Below are 14,756 nucleotides of genomic sequence, written 5' to 3'. Positions count from 1 at the left end.
GTCTTTCATATGTGGAGATAGGCACGTTTGTTTGAGCGTTTGTGTGCCGTGTTAGAGCGTGCCTTTGATTTTGATGATTCAGGAATACAAGTTTCTTTTATCACCTCCCTGAGTTTGGCTCTAAGTTTTTCTACACACACAGAATACCATACCTGAATGGAGTCAGGGGGGAGTGACCTACTCCACCAACACGGCAACATGATCGCGTCCCTGGGGAAGGCCATGACCGAGATGGTCCAGGCTATGCGGCGGTTGGAGGCGAGGCTGCCACCTGAGCAGCAACCGCCAACACACAACCCGGCCGAAGTGCCCCTGCCATCGTCTCCACCGTCGCAGAGGAGGACCATTCAACTGAGCCTTCCCCAGGGATTCAACGGAGACGCAGCCCAGTGCTTTGGGTTTTTGCTGCAGTTGGAGCTATATTTTGCCTCCCTCAGCCCTCACCCGGGAGATAGGGAGAAGGTCTCGGCCCTTGTCTCCTGTCTGAGGGGCAAGGCGTTGGACTGGGCCAACTCCGTTTGGTCCGCCCCCTCTGGACGTTTGACCAGCTCGTCGACAAGGCGATCCGGCTGGACAACCTGCTAGCCACCCGCGGACGCACTGGGAATGATCTGCCCCCTCCGGCACACCCCGTCGTCAGACCTGAACCCATGGAAGTGGGAGGCGTCGCACAAAGGGAGACGGTGCGGTCTAGGGAGTGTTCCTTTTGTGGGAGGAAGGGACACTCTGCTTCCTGCAGAAAAGGGTCGAGCGGAGGAAGCCTGACACCCCTACACCGAGTCAGGTGAGTAGCCCACACACACTGTCAGGTCTCTCTGCGAATCACATGACACTTTTGGTGGCCTTCCCTGATTTTCCTGCTAACTCTCAGTGTAAGGCGCTCGTGGACTCAGGCGCAGCTGGGAATTTTATGGACAGCGGTTACGCGCAGAGACTGCGCATTCTGCTGGTGACGTTGTCTAGACCTAGGTCCATTACAGGCTTAGACAGCAATCCACTGGGTACTGGTCTAGTTGAGAACGTCACGGTGCCCCTCACTATGACTGTACAGCACGCCCATAGAAAACAGATTGAATTTCATGTTATTCACTCTCCTGCTTTCCCTGTGGTGCTGGGTCTTCCGTGGTAGTCGGGACACAACCCAACTCTTTCCTGGTCACAGAGAGTGTTGACAGGGTGGTCTCAGGTGTGTCAGAGAGGTGTATAGGTGTCTCCGTTGGTGCGACCTTGGTGGAAAGTCCAGACAATGTCTCCGCAGTGCGCATTCCCCCGGAATATGCCGATTTAGCGCTGGTCTTTTCTAAGACCATGGCTAGTCATTTGCCACCACATCGGTCCGGGGATTATGCTATAAACCTAAAGGGAGATGCTGTGCCTCCTTATTGTCATGTGTTTCCCCTGTCGCAGGCAGAAGCAGCAGCGATGTAGACCTATGTGGCCGAATCCCTGTGGCAGGGGCAGATCCGCCGTTCCACCTCGCCCGCCTCTTCGAGTTTCTTTTTTGTGAGGAAGAAGGATGGGGGTTTGCGTCCGTGCATTGACTACAGGGCGTTAAACAAACTGACGGTCCGGTATTCGTATCCCCCTGATTTCCCAATATATTGAGTCAATGCATGGGGCGCGCTTCTTCACGAAACTGGACCTCAGGAGCGCGTACAATTTGGTGAGAATCCGAGAGGGAGACGAGTGGAAATGTGCCTTCAGCACCACCACAGGTCACTATGATTACCTGGTGATGCCGTATGGGTTAATGAATGCCTTGGCAGTGTTTCAGTCCTTTGTGAACGATGTGTTTAGGGACATGCTGGGGCACGGAGTTGTGATTTAAATTGACGACATCCTTGTGTATTCCGCTAAGCGTGCTTAGCATGTGTCTCTCGTTCGCAGGGTGCTGAAGCGGCTGTTGGAGCATGGCCTGTACGCTAAAGCAGAGAAGTGCGCGTTCTTCCAACAAGCTGTCTCTTTCCTCAGGTTTCGGATTTCGGCCGGTGGGGTGGAAATGGAGGTCGATCGCATGTCAGCCGTGCGTAATTGGCCCATTCCCATCACGGTTAAGGCGGTGCAGCGGTTTATTGGGTTTGCCAATTTCTACCGTAGGTTTATACGGGTCTTTGGCAAGGTGGCAGCTCCTATTACTTCCTTGTTGAAGGGTGGGCCGAGCCGGATCACCTGGACGACCGAGGCAGACTTCGCATTTCGCACCCTTAAGAGAATGTTCACCTCTGCCCGGTTCTGGCTCACCCCGATCCGTCACTGCCATTCATAGTGGAGATGGATGCTTCGGAGGTAGGGATCGGTGCTGTATTATCCCAACAATGGCGTCGGTGACAGGGAGCTGTTGGCTGTGTTTAGCGCCTTGACTGTTTGGAGACATTGGCTCGAGGGAGCGAGACACCTGTTTGCAGTCTGGACCGACCACCGTAACCTGGAGTACATCCAGGCCAGGTGGGCGTTGTTTTTAGCCCGGTTCGATTTCACGCTTTCATACATTCCGGGTACCAAAAACGCCAAGGCAGACGCGCTGTCTCAGTTGTGCGATGCGGGTGAAAGGCGTACACCGATTCTGCCCGCCTCGTGCATTGTGGCGCCGGTTGTGTGGGACGTGGATGCAGACATTCAGCGAGCGTTGCGCAGCGATCCTGGGCCACCTCAGTGTCCTGCGGATCGTCAGTACGTCCTGCTGAATGTTCGTGACCGTCTCATCTACTGGGCCCACACGTCCCCTTCCACGGGTCACCCGGGCATAGACCATACTGTGCGCTGCCTTACTGATAAGTACTGGTGGCCTGGTCTGGCCAAGGATGTGAGGGCGTATGTGTCCTACTGTTCGGTGTGTGCTCAGTGTAAGTTACTCCCTTTGCCCGTTCCACAACGACCATGGTCTCACTTATCCGTAGATTTTCTGACCGATCTCCCCCCCTCACTAGGCAATACCACGGTCCTGGTTGTTGTGGACTGGTTTTCAAAGGCCTGCCGGTTCCTTCCCCTCCCTGGTCTCCAGATGGCTCTGCAGACTGTGGAGGCGCTATTCACCCATGTCTTCCGGCACTACGGGGTGCCGGAGGACATTGTTTCTGAACGGGGCCCTCAGTTCACGTCCCGGGTCTGGAAGGCCTTTATGGGCCGATTGGGGGTCTCGGTCAGCCTCACCTCCGGGTTCCACCCCAAAGCTAATGGGGAGGTGGAGCATGTGAACCAAGACCTGGGGAGGTTCTTGCGGTCCTATTGCCAGGACCGGCCGGGGGAGTGGTCGGAGTTCCTGCCCTGGGCAGAGTATGCTCAGAATTCACTCCGCCACTCCTCCACTTCCTTGACTCCCTTTCAGTGTGTCCTGGGGTACCAGCCGGTCTTGGCACCCTGGCAGAGCCAGCCCAAGACCGGGGCTCCGGCGGTGGATGACTGGTTCCGGCGCGCCGAGGACACCTGGTCTATAGCACATCGGCACATCCGGCACGCCGGGGTTCGCCAGAAGTCCGCTGCTGACCGCCGGCGTAACGACACCCCAGTCTACACTGTGGGCGACCAGGTCTGGCTATGGACCCGGAATCTCCCTCTCCGCCTGCCCTGCCGGAAGCTGGGCCCGCAGTTTGTGGGGCCGTTCAAAGTCCTGGGGAGAGTGAACGAGGTAACCTATAAGTTACAACTTCCCCCTGATTAAAGGATTAACGCCTCGTTCCATGTTTCTCTCCTCAGGCCGGTGGTGGCTGGTCCCCTCCAGCAACCTGAGGTGCGGGAGGTCCCTCCGCCCCCTCTGGACATCGAGGGGGGCCCTGCATACTCGGTCCGTTCCACTCTCGATTTGCTGGGGGAGGGGCCTGCACAATGTCACTAGGGAGCACAACAAATGTATGTTCTGACCGACTGATGCATGTTATATGGGGGCTGTTTGCAATGGCTTTGTTACGAGGAACATTGAAAAGTTTGACAAGGAGCATAACCTCTGAATTTGTAGATGTGCAAATGTTTATTATTTCAAAAAAATTTCTTTCAGACAACTGTACAACTGTATTGTTTGTTTTGATGCACCTTTTGTAGCCGGTGCTGTCAAGCCTTAGACCTTTGTAGACCAGTTTTAAAATCTCTCCATTTGCTGATTCAAAGACAAATCCAGAATGGGCCCAAAGAGGCCCCCATAGCTTAACACTTTTAGCAAAGTGGAGAATTATGTGCACATTTGAAGTAATTTGTTCCTCATTATAAAGCTCCTGAACCCCAAACACAAACTCAAGTAAAAGAACATCTGCTTCATTTATATCATTTGGGAAAATGTTGTACTTTAGCAAGAGGTAAATGGCTTGAAATAATTTGGCAAAGTGTTTTATGTACTTTGAAGACAGAATTCCATTCAGACGGGGCAAACAATAAAATAGTAACCAGGTACGCCACTCAGAAGCTTTCCAGAATTTCCGCTCTTTCAGTGATCTGGGTAAGCGTGAAATATTTCTAGGTGGGTTTATAGAAAGCAGTCTTGAGTCTGTTGATTGTAAGTGACTTGGGCACCAATGTAAAATTATCTTCCCACTGAATTTAGCCAGAGCTCTGCAATTTGTCTTGTTACACCAAGAAGAGTACAGTGCATGTAGTCTGGTGTAAAACCCCAGACTATGTTGAAATGTGGCACATTTATAAGAGGAGATGGACCTTTAACACCCTTATAACTAACCCCGTCTTGAAGAGCCTTCTCCATGTGCCTCAACATTTCTTTTTCTGTTCTGTCAGGGTACTGTGATTCTGAAACAGGGTATTTAACTTGCCCTGCTACCAATTTCTCAGGATGATAGCACCAACTGCACCCAAAGTAACCATTGTATTGCATTGTGTTCTGCATGGTAGGTATTGCCACTGAATCAACAACACAACATAAACCTATTAATTTAGAAATGACTACATGTTTGGATTTAGTCAGCCACCTAACACCATTTTCTGCCAGTGTTTTAGCAAAATGATGGAGGAAACTACTCATTTTAGGATGCCCCTTTCCAAACCACAGACAAGCCAGAGCCATGTGATTCCCTCTCTCTTTTGTTGGTAGATCATTTATCATCACATGAATAGGCCAAATTGAAAATGTAGAGGAGTTGAAAACTGGGCTGCCATCACTGTTGAATGTGTAAGAGAAGTTATGTTCTTCATTCAGGATTGCTCCAGGACCTGATAATTGTTTGTACAGTTCACCATCTAATATATCTGAAATTGTTCCTTTTGTGTTTCTGTTCATTTTGTATTTTAAAATACCTGTGCCATCTAGTCGTTCAAGGATGCACTGAATTTGTGGTGCAAGGGGAACACTAATGAAGAAATGATTTTGTTTAAGATTATGTGTTTTACATATACTATGACACTGAGGACATTCAACCTCTCTTATGTCACTAGAACCTTGTGTTCCAATATAGGAATTACAAAAACTGCAGTACAAATGGAATTTAACCAGGTCTGAAGATTTCCTAAACACTCTGGAATAAATGTTTCGAACTTGCAAGCACATCCATGCAAAACAACACATGAATGAGTTGCAAAAGGTCAATAATTGCAACTCCACTAAGACCATGTGTCATGGCAAATGACAGTACCAGCAGGAGAGCTTCAGCTTTTGTCACACAAACAGAATCACACAATGGTTTGTTCAAATTTGGAAGGCTTCCAAAGATGTGAAATGGATCATTTCAGCATTCAGATCTTTCCTGTTGTCCTGTTGCTTGAGTTGAAGTATCCTCAACTGAATCTTCACTGTCACTGCCTGTACCATTGTCATTGGCCTAGATAAAAATTATGACAGAGATGTTGATTGTACTGTACATGACTGTGTAATAGTTGCATTGATTTCCTATCTTTTTTATATTCATAAAGATATTACTACACCAAGATAGTTAACACAGCTTGATAAATATTTTCTGAGATTTCAGTTCAGTACTTCCCATGTCAGTGTAATCAAATTCATATTTTGAAGTAGCAAGTCAGATTTGAAAGGTATTTTACCATGGAAACAAAAATGTTTTTTATAATAAAAAGATACTTTAAGACATTTAAGCCTAGTGAACTAATGTCAACAATTAGTACCTACCTCAGAGGCAACATCATGAAGGCCCTGGTCTTCATCAGGCCATGTGTCTTCGACATGATCCTGTTGAGGAGAGATATTTAAAGAGATGATTTAAACAGGATTAACACAGAAATAGACAACATGTTGGGGAACCATATCAGTCATATAACCTACCTCAGAGGCAGCATCTTGAAAGCCCTGATCTTCATCAGGCCAAGAGTCTTTGTCATGATCCTGTTGAGGAGAGATATTTAAAGAGATGATTTAAACAGGATTAACACAGAAATAGACAACATGTTGGGGAACCATATCAGTCATATGACCTACCTCAGAGGCAACATCATGAAGGCCCTGGTCTTCATCAGGCCATGAGTCTTTGTCATGATCCTGTTGAGGAGAGATATGTAAAGAGTGTGAGAATGTACTTAGAACAGGAAATGCAAGCTAAATATGAACCATTCTTCTATGTTTCTTTAGGTGTTATTACCTTTATTGAGTGATCCTGTCGTCTCCACTTCGAATTTCGAGGAACTGAAGCGGAGTTCTGTGGCTCTAAATATCTTTTGTATTGTCTCCTTGATTCCATAGCAAACACTGAATGATAAATAAATTATGAATCAATGTAATACAGAATACATAGCCTAACATTTTACAAATCAGATTCCAAAAAAGTTGGGACACTGTACAATTGTAAATAAAAACAGAATGCAATGATGTGGAAGTTTCAAATTTCTATATTTTATTCAGAATACAACATAGATGACATACCAAATGTTTAAACTGAGAAAATGTATCCCTTTAAGATTTTAAATGTCATGGCATCAACACATTTTAAAAAAGTTGGGACAAGGCCATGTTCACCACTGTGTGGCATCCCCATAACAGACTGCAAACGTCTGGGGACTGAGGAGACAAGTGTGATGGTAATACTTTAACGAGTAAGAAACAGAGACAAAATTATCTTGACACAATTAACAGTTTATTAATTATTTGCAAATAAGAGAGACGCGTCAAACGCTTACCAACATAATCGTCCGAGGAGTCTCTTCCGTAAGACATGAACAATCCGTATTTATTTCAAATGTTAGAAGGGGTGTGGTAAGTTGTTGCCCATCTGTCTTGTGTAACATTTACCCAAAGGGCGGGCTGTCCCCCCACCTCATCCTTCTCAACTCCTGAGGAGACACAATGTCTGGATAATCAACAGAGACACTAAAGGGATACAGATTTAATGATTTACGAGTAACCATCTAATCCACTGGTGCCGGTCAAGAATGCTGGTCAAGGATGCAAACACCAGACCCCTCTCAGCATCTTTATCTAGTAACTCATTCATACATGCATAGGACGACCAAGAATACATCAGTTCAAGAATTTCCACAACACAAGTTGCTCAAGTTTATGAATAGGAATGTTGTCCCATTCTTGTCTAATACAGGCTTCTAGTTGCTCAACTGTCTTAGGTCTTCTTTGTCGCACCTTCCTCTTTATGTTTTCTATGGGTGAAAGATCTGGATGGGCCATTTCAGTACCCGGATCCTTCTTCTATGCAGCCATGACATTGTAATTGATGCAGTATGTGGTCTGCCATTGTCATGTTGGAAAATTCCCTGAAAGAGACGACGTCCGGATGGGAGCGTATATTGTTCTAGAACTTGGATATAACTGTCAGCATTGATGGTGCCTTTCCAGATGTGTAGGCTGCCCATGCCACACGCACTCATGCAACCCCATACCATCAGAGATGCAGGCTTCTGAACTGAGCGCTGATAACAACTTGGGTTGTCCTTGTCCTCTTTAGTCCGGATGACATGGCGTCCCAGTTTTCCAAAATGAACTTCAAATTTTGATTAGTCTGACCACAGAACACTTTTCCACTTTGCCACAGTCCATTTTAAATTATCCTTGGCCCAGAGAAAACGCCTGCACTTCTGGATCCTGTTTAGATACGGCTTCTTTTTTGACCTATAGAGTTTTAGCCAGCAACGGCGAATGGCACAGTGGATTGTGTTCACCGACAATGTTTTCTGGAAGTATTCCTGAGCGCATGTTGTGATTTCCATTACAGTATCATGCCGTCTGAAGGCCCGGAGATCACGGGCATCCTGTGTGGTTTTCCGGCCTTGACCCTTACGCACAGAGATTGTTCCAGATTCTCTGAATCTTTGGATGATATTATGCACTGTAGATGATGATAAATTCTAACTCTTTGCAATTTTTCTCAGAGAAACTTCTTTCTGATATTGCTCCACTATTTATCGCTGCAGCATAGGGGGAATTGGTGATCCTCTGCCCATCTTCACTTCTGAGAGACACTGCCACTCTTTGAGGCTCTTTTTATACCCAATCATGTTGCCAATTGACATAATAAGTAGCAAATTGGTCCTCCAGCAGTTCCTTATCTGTACATTTAACTTTTCCGGCCTCTTATTGCTACCTGTCCCAACCTTTTTGGAATGTGTAGCTCTCATGAAATCCAAAATGAGCCAATATTTGGCACGACATTACAAAATGTCTCACTTTCAACATCCGATATGTTATCTATATTCTATTGTGAATTAAATATAAGTTCATGAGATTTGTAAATTATTCCATTCCTTTTTTACTCACAATTTGTACAGTGTCCCAACTTTTTTGGAATCGGGTTTGTATGAATGAGCCACATCACTACGCCAGAACCAACACACATGCCAGAGGGGCGCGAGTTCCATATTCAATCTATCTGCACAAGTTTCTTATTCAAATTAAAAAGCGTGTCACTTCATTTGTGACAGTTGCCAGCTGTGAAGAGTATCGCCAGTATCTACAGCCTCTTCACATTTACAATATTTGCACTGGTTAGATATATAGAAGATAATTGTCGGGCTATTGTTCCCACTTCTCATATAAAGAATTGACTTTAATAAAACCACAAAGTACTGGGTGTTGTGGGGGGATGACGGTGCTTATTACCAAGGCCAAGTTTTGCTCCTTTCTGGTAAGTAAAATACTTTAACTGTTAGCTGTCATTACATATTTAACTAATCTTTAGCTTAGCTTTTACATATTACAAGAACAATTATTTACATCTTGAGGTATGCCAGTAACTGTTAGCTAACGTTAGTAAAGACAGTTGCGCTAACTGCCGTCATTGATTGTATCAATAGACTACCTAAAAGTATCTAACTATTGATGTTACAACACAAAAGTTTATAGAATGACACGTAACATTTATTTAACGTTAGCGATATATCTTGTGTCCTAAAGAGTAGTGTTAGGTTACTAACCTTAGCATTTGTTGTAACGTTAGAAGAAAATTAACCAGGTAACCCACCAGCATCTGCATAAAACAATGTATTCATCAGCTAGATATGTCAACTCGTTGTAGCACGAGATGGTTCTATGTAGTCTCGCTCCAGGACTGATTTTGAATTAGGAATACCCTTAATCAAGCAAGCTGTTCATTTTTTTTGTAGTCTATCAAACAAACCGTAGGCTAGGCCTTAGCTGGTTAGGTAATAACTGTATTTACAGTTTATGATGTGTATGCCTGTTGTTGCCAATATGTTTAATGATTACATGTTTTCTTTATAATTCAGATGAAGAGAACACACTAAGACAGCGCCTGGAGACAAAGAGGGCCCCTATCCCCAAAATAAGGACAGAAACTGCGTCACCCAACAGGAAAGGCAGCGCTGAGGAGGTCACCGCCAATAGAAAAGTATAGGAATTCTGTATTATGTGCTTAGTTAAACATATTTAGGGATATTTAGAACACCCTCCAACGTAGTGCACTGTACACCTATTAAATCAATCAAACACCTCTTCAGGCAATGAAGAGGCATGAAAAGGATGGGGACCAAAAAATTATGGGCACCATAATTGCTGCTCATCACCAACAATAAAAGGTATCTCAATCTTTGTAGTGGTTGAATAAGTGACCTAGTGCAAAGTAATGTAGTGTTTCCTTTTTAAACACTAGGGTGTATGCCTAAAAGGAAAAAGTTCATCTTCATTCATTCATTCATCTTCTTCCGATTCATCCGGGGCCGGGTCGCGGGGGCAGCAGTCTAAGCAGAGATGCCCAGACTTCGCTCTCCCCAGACACTTCCTCCTGCTCTTCCGGGGGGACACCGAGGCGTTCCCAGGCCAGCCGGGAGACATAGTCCCAGGAAGGCGTTCCGGAGGCATCTGAAACAGATGCCCAAGCCACCTCAGCTGACCCCTCTCGATGTGGAGGAGCAGCGGCTCTACTCCAAGCTCCTCCCGGGTGACCGAGCTTCTCACCCTATCTCTAAGGGATCACCCAGCCACCCTGCGGAGAAAGCTCATTTCGGCCGCCTGTATCCGAGATCTTGTCCTTTCGGTCATGACCCAAAGCTCATGACCATAGGTGAGAGTAGGAACGTAGATTGACCGGTAAATCGAGAGCTTCGCCTTGAGGCTCAGCTCTTTCTTCACCACGACAGACCGATACATCGACCACATTACTGCAGAACCTGCACCGATCCGTCTGTCAATCTCCCGTTCCATCCTTCCCTCACTCGTGAACAAGATCCCTAGATACTTAAACTCCTCCACTTGAGGCAAGCACTCTCCACCAACCTGAAGTGGGCAAGCCACACTTTTCCGACTGAGGACCATGGCCTCGGATTTGGAGGTACTGATTCTCATCCCCACCGCTTCACACTCGGCTGCAAACCGTCCCAGCGCATGCTGAAGGTCCTGGTTTGAAGGGGCCAACACGACAACATCATCCGCAAAGAGCAAAGACGAAATCGTGTCAGGTTTGGGGAAAAAGTTAATCTGTTTTGGTAAATAGTTTACCTTCCAATGCTTCTCCTATGCCTGACTTACCGGTACTGCATTATATGTTCTACATATTTATCTGTCATGTGACTGCCATGTAACTCTAAAGTGTACTGCATATCACATCAGCCTACTGAAAACTAGTTGTTTTTAGTGATAATGAACCTTCAGGTCTGTTTACTGACTGATTTACCTGTCTATAGGTTACCAGATGCCTAATAACGGAAGTTTACATTTAGGAGTTTCATTATGCATGATTTATTTAAAATATGAAACTGTGACTTGTAGGTGTGTATGGCATTGTTGCTTATCTCTCACTTCGTGGCCAGACAAAGTTAACCCAAGTAGCCCCTAAGCCATATAATAAATATCTCCAGAGTCTCTCCTTCACAATTAGGATTCTGAATGCACAGATGAAGGTGGAGTGGTCCCTCAGTAAATTTATGATGAATTGCTCCAAGGGTACCATCAATTAAAGAAAAAAACCAACAACTGTCAGTGGATCTCAGAGATCTTCAACAGAAGTAAGTACTTGGAACACAAATAGAGTCAGTACAGTTGTAGCCTTGCTAAATGAAATGCCATGAAAATAACATGTTATGAAATTGTCATTGAGATTTTTGTTGTTATTTCCAGTGATAATTGTACAAAATATTATATTTTCCTCATCTCTAGGTTTCTGAACATGTAGTTATTGTAGTAGTCCTCTTTAGTATTATAGTATTGTAATGAACACAGAGACCGGAGTGGTGTGAATCCAATTGCAGAAGTGCACCTGTCGATTTATTGTTGTACAATGGATCAGGCAGGAGCAAGAACGGTAAAGGAGGCAGGGCACAGGTAGAGCACAGGTTAAATACGGAAGGAAACTGGACACAGGTGTTTAGTATTCTGGTGATTGGGATCTGGATTGCTGGATGCGTTCATGCGTAGCGGGGAGTGGGAGCGTAACGGTGGTAGGTGAGGAGCGTGACGGGGAGGAGTTGGAACCGGAATGGCGTGAGTAAACACTTATTTTGTATTTTTTCCATTTTCATGTAACCATAGATATGCAGAATTGGAAAAAGTAAAAAAAGGAATACAAAATGAGCGTGACCGGTACAAAATCTACCTACGCTCCATCCAGGGCAATGTCCGAACACTGCTCCAAGGGGAGGTGTTAGAGGGTGAGTAAACATTTAAATTAAGTAATAAAACGGATATAAAACTACCATATTATTGTTATTCTCACTACAATCTTGTTGTTTTTGTAAACTAAACATAGTACACGTTTCACCACACAACATGCATTACCGCGTGGGTAAATGTGAAATATTTCTATTGGTTCGATTGCCTGTACCACAAAACAAATCTGACAATTTGACTATAGGTAATTACAACACAAACATTTTAAGACATTTGTATTTTTTTTTCAGAATGCGTCAGTGCAACTGTTCAACCCAGCACCTCACAGGCCAGTCAGGAAACAATCTTTCCCTGCCCAGATGGAAAGGTACATTTTATTATTCTGTAGTAATCAGCTTTGTTCCTCAGTATCATTGTAGGATGTTAATATTCTCTAAATAATTGTGATTGTATGAAGTTATATTGCAAATGGGATAAACGCCATGACACGGATGTTCTTGCCTTATGTCACCTGTAGTGATGTCACTCATGTTGTTTGGTGTAGAATAGAGGCCTAACAACCAACTAGCAAAATGTCAATGGAACAATCGATGGAGTGGCTTGGGTTGAAATTGAACTAATGACTAACAAACAGCCAACCTCCTTAGTAACTGTAGACATGAAAGGAAAATAAAGTTTTATCGTTTTGGTGAAAATTACTAGTAGGCTGCACTCGAGGCAAATAGTACTGTATTACAGATATTTTGGGCACTCTGCTTTGATCTGGAGCTGGATCAGAGGAGCAAAAAATTACTCCCGGTTCTGCAAGGACCTTGCTGTAGCCATCTGGGGGTCAGAGGTCCTGCGGAACCGATCCACTGTGGGGAAGGTATGCAACAGGCTCAAAGGCCAAGGAGCTGTTGCCAAACCTCCCCTTACGCCTGAAAAATATCAAGCAGTTAAAGGTTGGTATTTTATTTCTGTGCCCAAACCTTTGCATACACCTCTATTTACCTGTTCAATTCATACATATTGAGTCCAACGCTACTATGTCCAACTGTCTAATGTGACATTATTTCTCTATGTTCTGTATATTTTCAACGACAGACTCATTCAAGAGATGGCTGCAGGAAAAATGTGTCTTGGAACCAGAGGTGGCTGTTCGCGGCCATAAAATTGGGCAGTATGTTTCAGAGAAGATCATGGACATTAACAAGTCAATAAAAGAAAATCTGATTCAATACATTTACTTGTTGCTTCTATTTCAATATTATGTTACATTTCTATAATTAAGGTGTAGGTTCCAGTATACAAAGATGTGTGTGTGTGTTAGGTCAGTGTGGTGGATAAACAGTTAGAACATAAATCAAATAAAGTTATATTAAACTATAATTCCAGGTTTCACTAATTGATATTAGTTCAATTAATTTCAGTTTCAGGCACCATTAGGAACAAAATAACCAATTTAAAAACCATTACAGACCATTTGAGACCAGATAAAACCAATACAGACCATTTGAGACCAGATAAAACCAATACAGACCATTGGAGACCAATAACCTCAAATGGTCTATGATTTTCTTTTTTTGAACTGGAACAGACCAATACATTCCAGTAGAAACCAGTTAGACACCAGTAGAATCTGTTCCAATTTCCCTATAAAAACCAATAAAAACAGTTGACATTTCTATTGGTTTTTAAATTAATTTCTACTGGTGTTCAACTGGATGTCTACTGGGATTTTCTACTGGATTTGAACTGGAAATTCCACTAGGGAGAGCACTGCGTCTTGTACCATATTGTTTAATTGTTCTTCCCCGTGTTCAGAAAAATATTAGTTACAATCAGAAACATATTTAGCTAGCATTAACCTGTTGGTTGCATTTTGGGGTGTCATGCATTCTGTGCTCTTTGTTACCATCATAAAAGAAGATACTCCCACCTGGCTAGTTTGGCATACATATTGCATCGTTGCCATGGTCACTAAAACTCTACACATATTGCAGCTACATTGATGACCAGGAGTTGTAAAGGAGCTAATTACTACAAACAGGGGGTAATTAGCGTTTAATCTTAATTACACTCTAGAGGCTCAAACATATGACAACACCGCTAAATTAACTAATTTAGTTTAAAATAACATTGTAATAATAAAAATAATATCATGATATTATCAAATCTACTGTGGCATTAGAGCGTTTATGTCGTTTGATTGCATTGTAATATCATAAAATATACATCACATATCTACAGTAAGAGTGGAGTGATAGTGTTGCACAAAATTTTAACACCAGAAATAATTATGGGTGCACACACAAGAGCTTCCTAAAACACAGATCTTCTATTGGTCAGACAGTGCTAAGGCTTCTGTTGACAAATGTAAAAGCCACACCATTCCTCTCTTCCATTAGTGTCATTAAGACACAAAATCATCTCTCTGGAAAAATAAACAATGGCAGATGCAGACAGGTGAAATCCCTGGATTCTTTCCTGGTTGCCAAAACTCTACACAGTCCGTTCAATTTCAAGTGAGAAAAAACAAATGAATCTACATTTTTTATTATACAAAAATATGGTTTATAAAGCTTTTGGTTTCCGACCAGACATAAAAAAAAACTTGCAGAGCGGAGGGGAGTGTTAGTTTGAAAGTGCTATTACCGTAATTCAGATACCTTTTCAAGTTATAAACAAATTAAGCATAACACCTTTATCTAGATAAGTTATTACCAATGTTAAAACATAACTAGTCATGTAAACAAGTTGGTTCATGTTATAGCTAGCCATCCGCTACCAGTGCTAGCTACAGCTGCTAAAGTTGGCTAGC

This window comes from Esox lucius, chromosome 8, assembly GCF_011004845.1.
Source record: "Esox lucius isolate fEsoLuc1 chromosome 8, fEsoLuc1.pri, whole genome shotgun sequence".
NCBI classification, from domain to species: domain Eukaryota; kingdom Metazoa; phylum Chordata; class Actinopteri; order Esociformes; family Esocidae; genus Esox; species Esox lucius.
The sequence above is the reverse complement of the archived record's forward strand: the minus strand, read 5'-3'. Positions refer to the sequence as shown.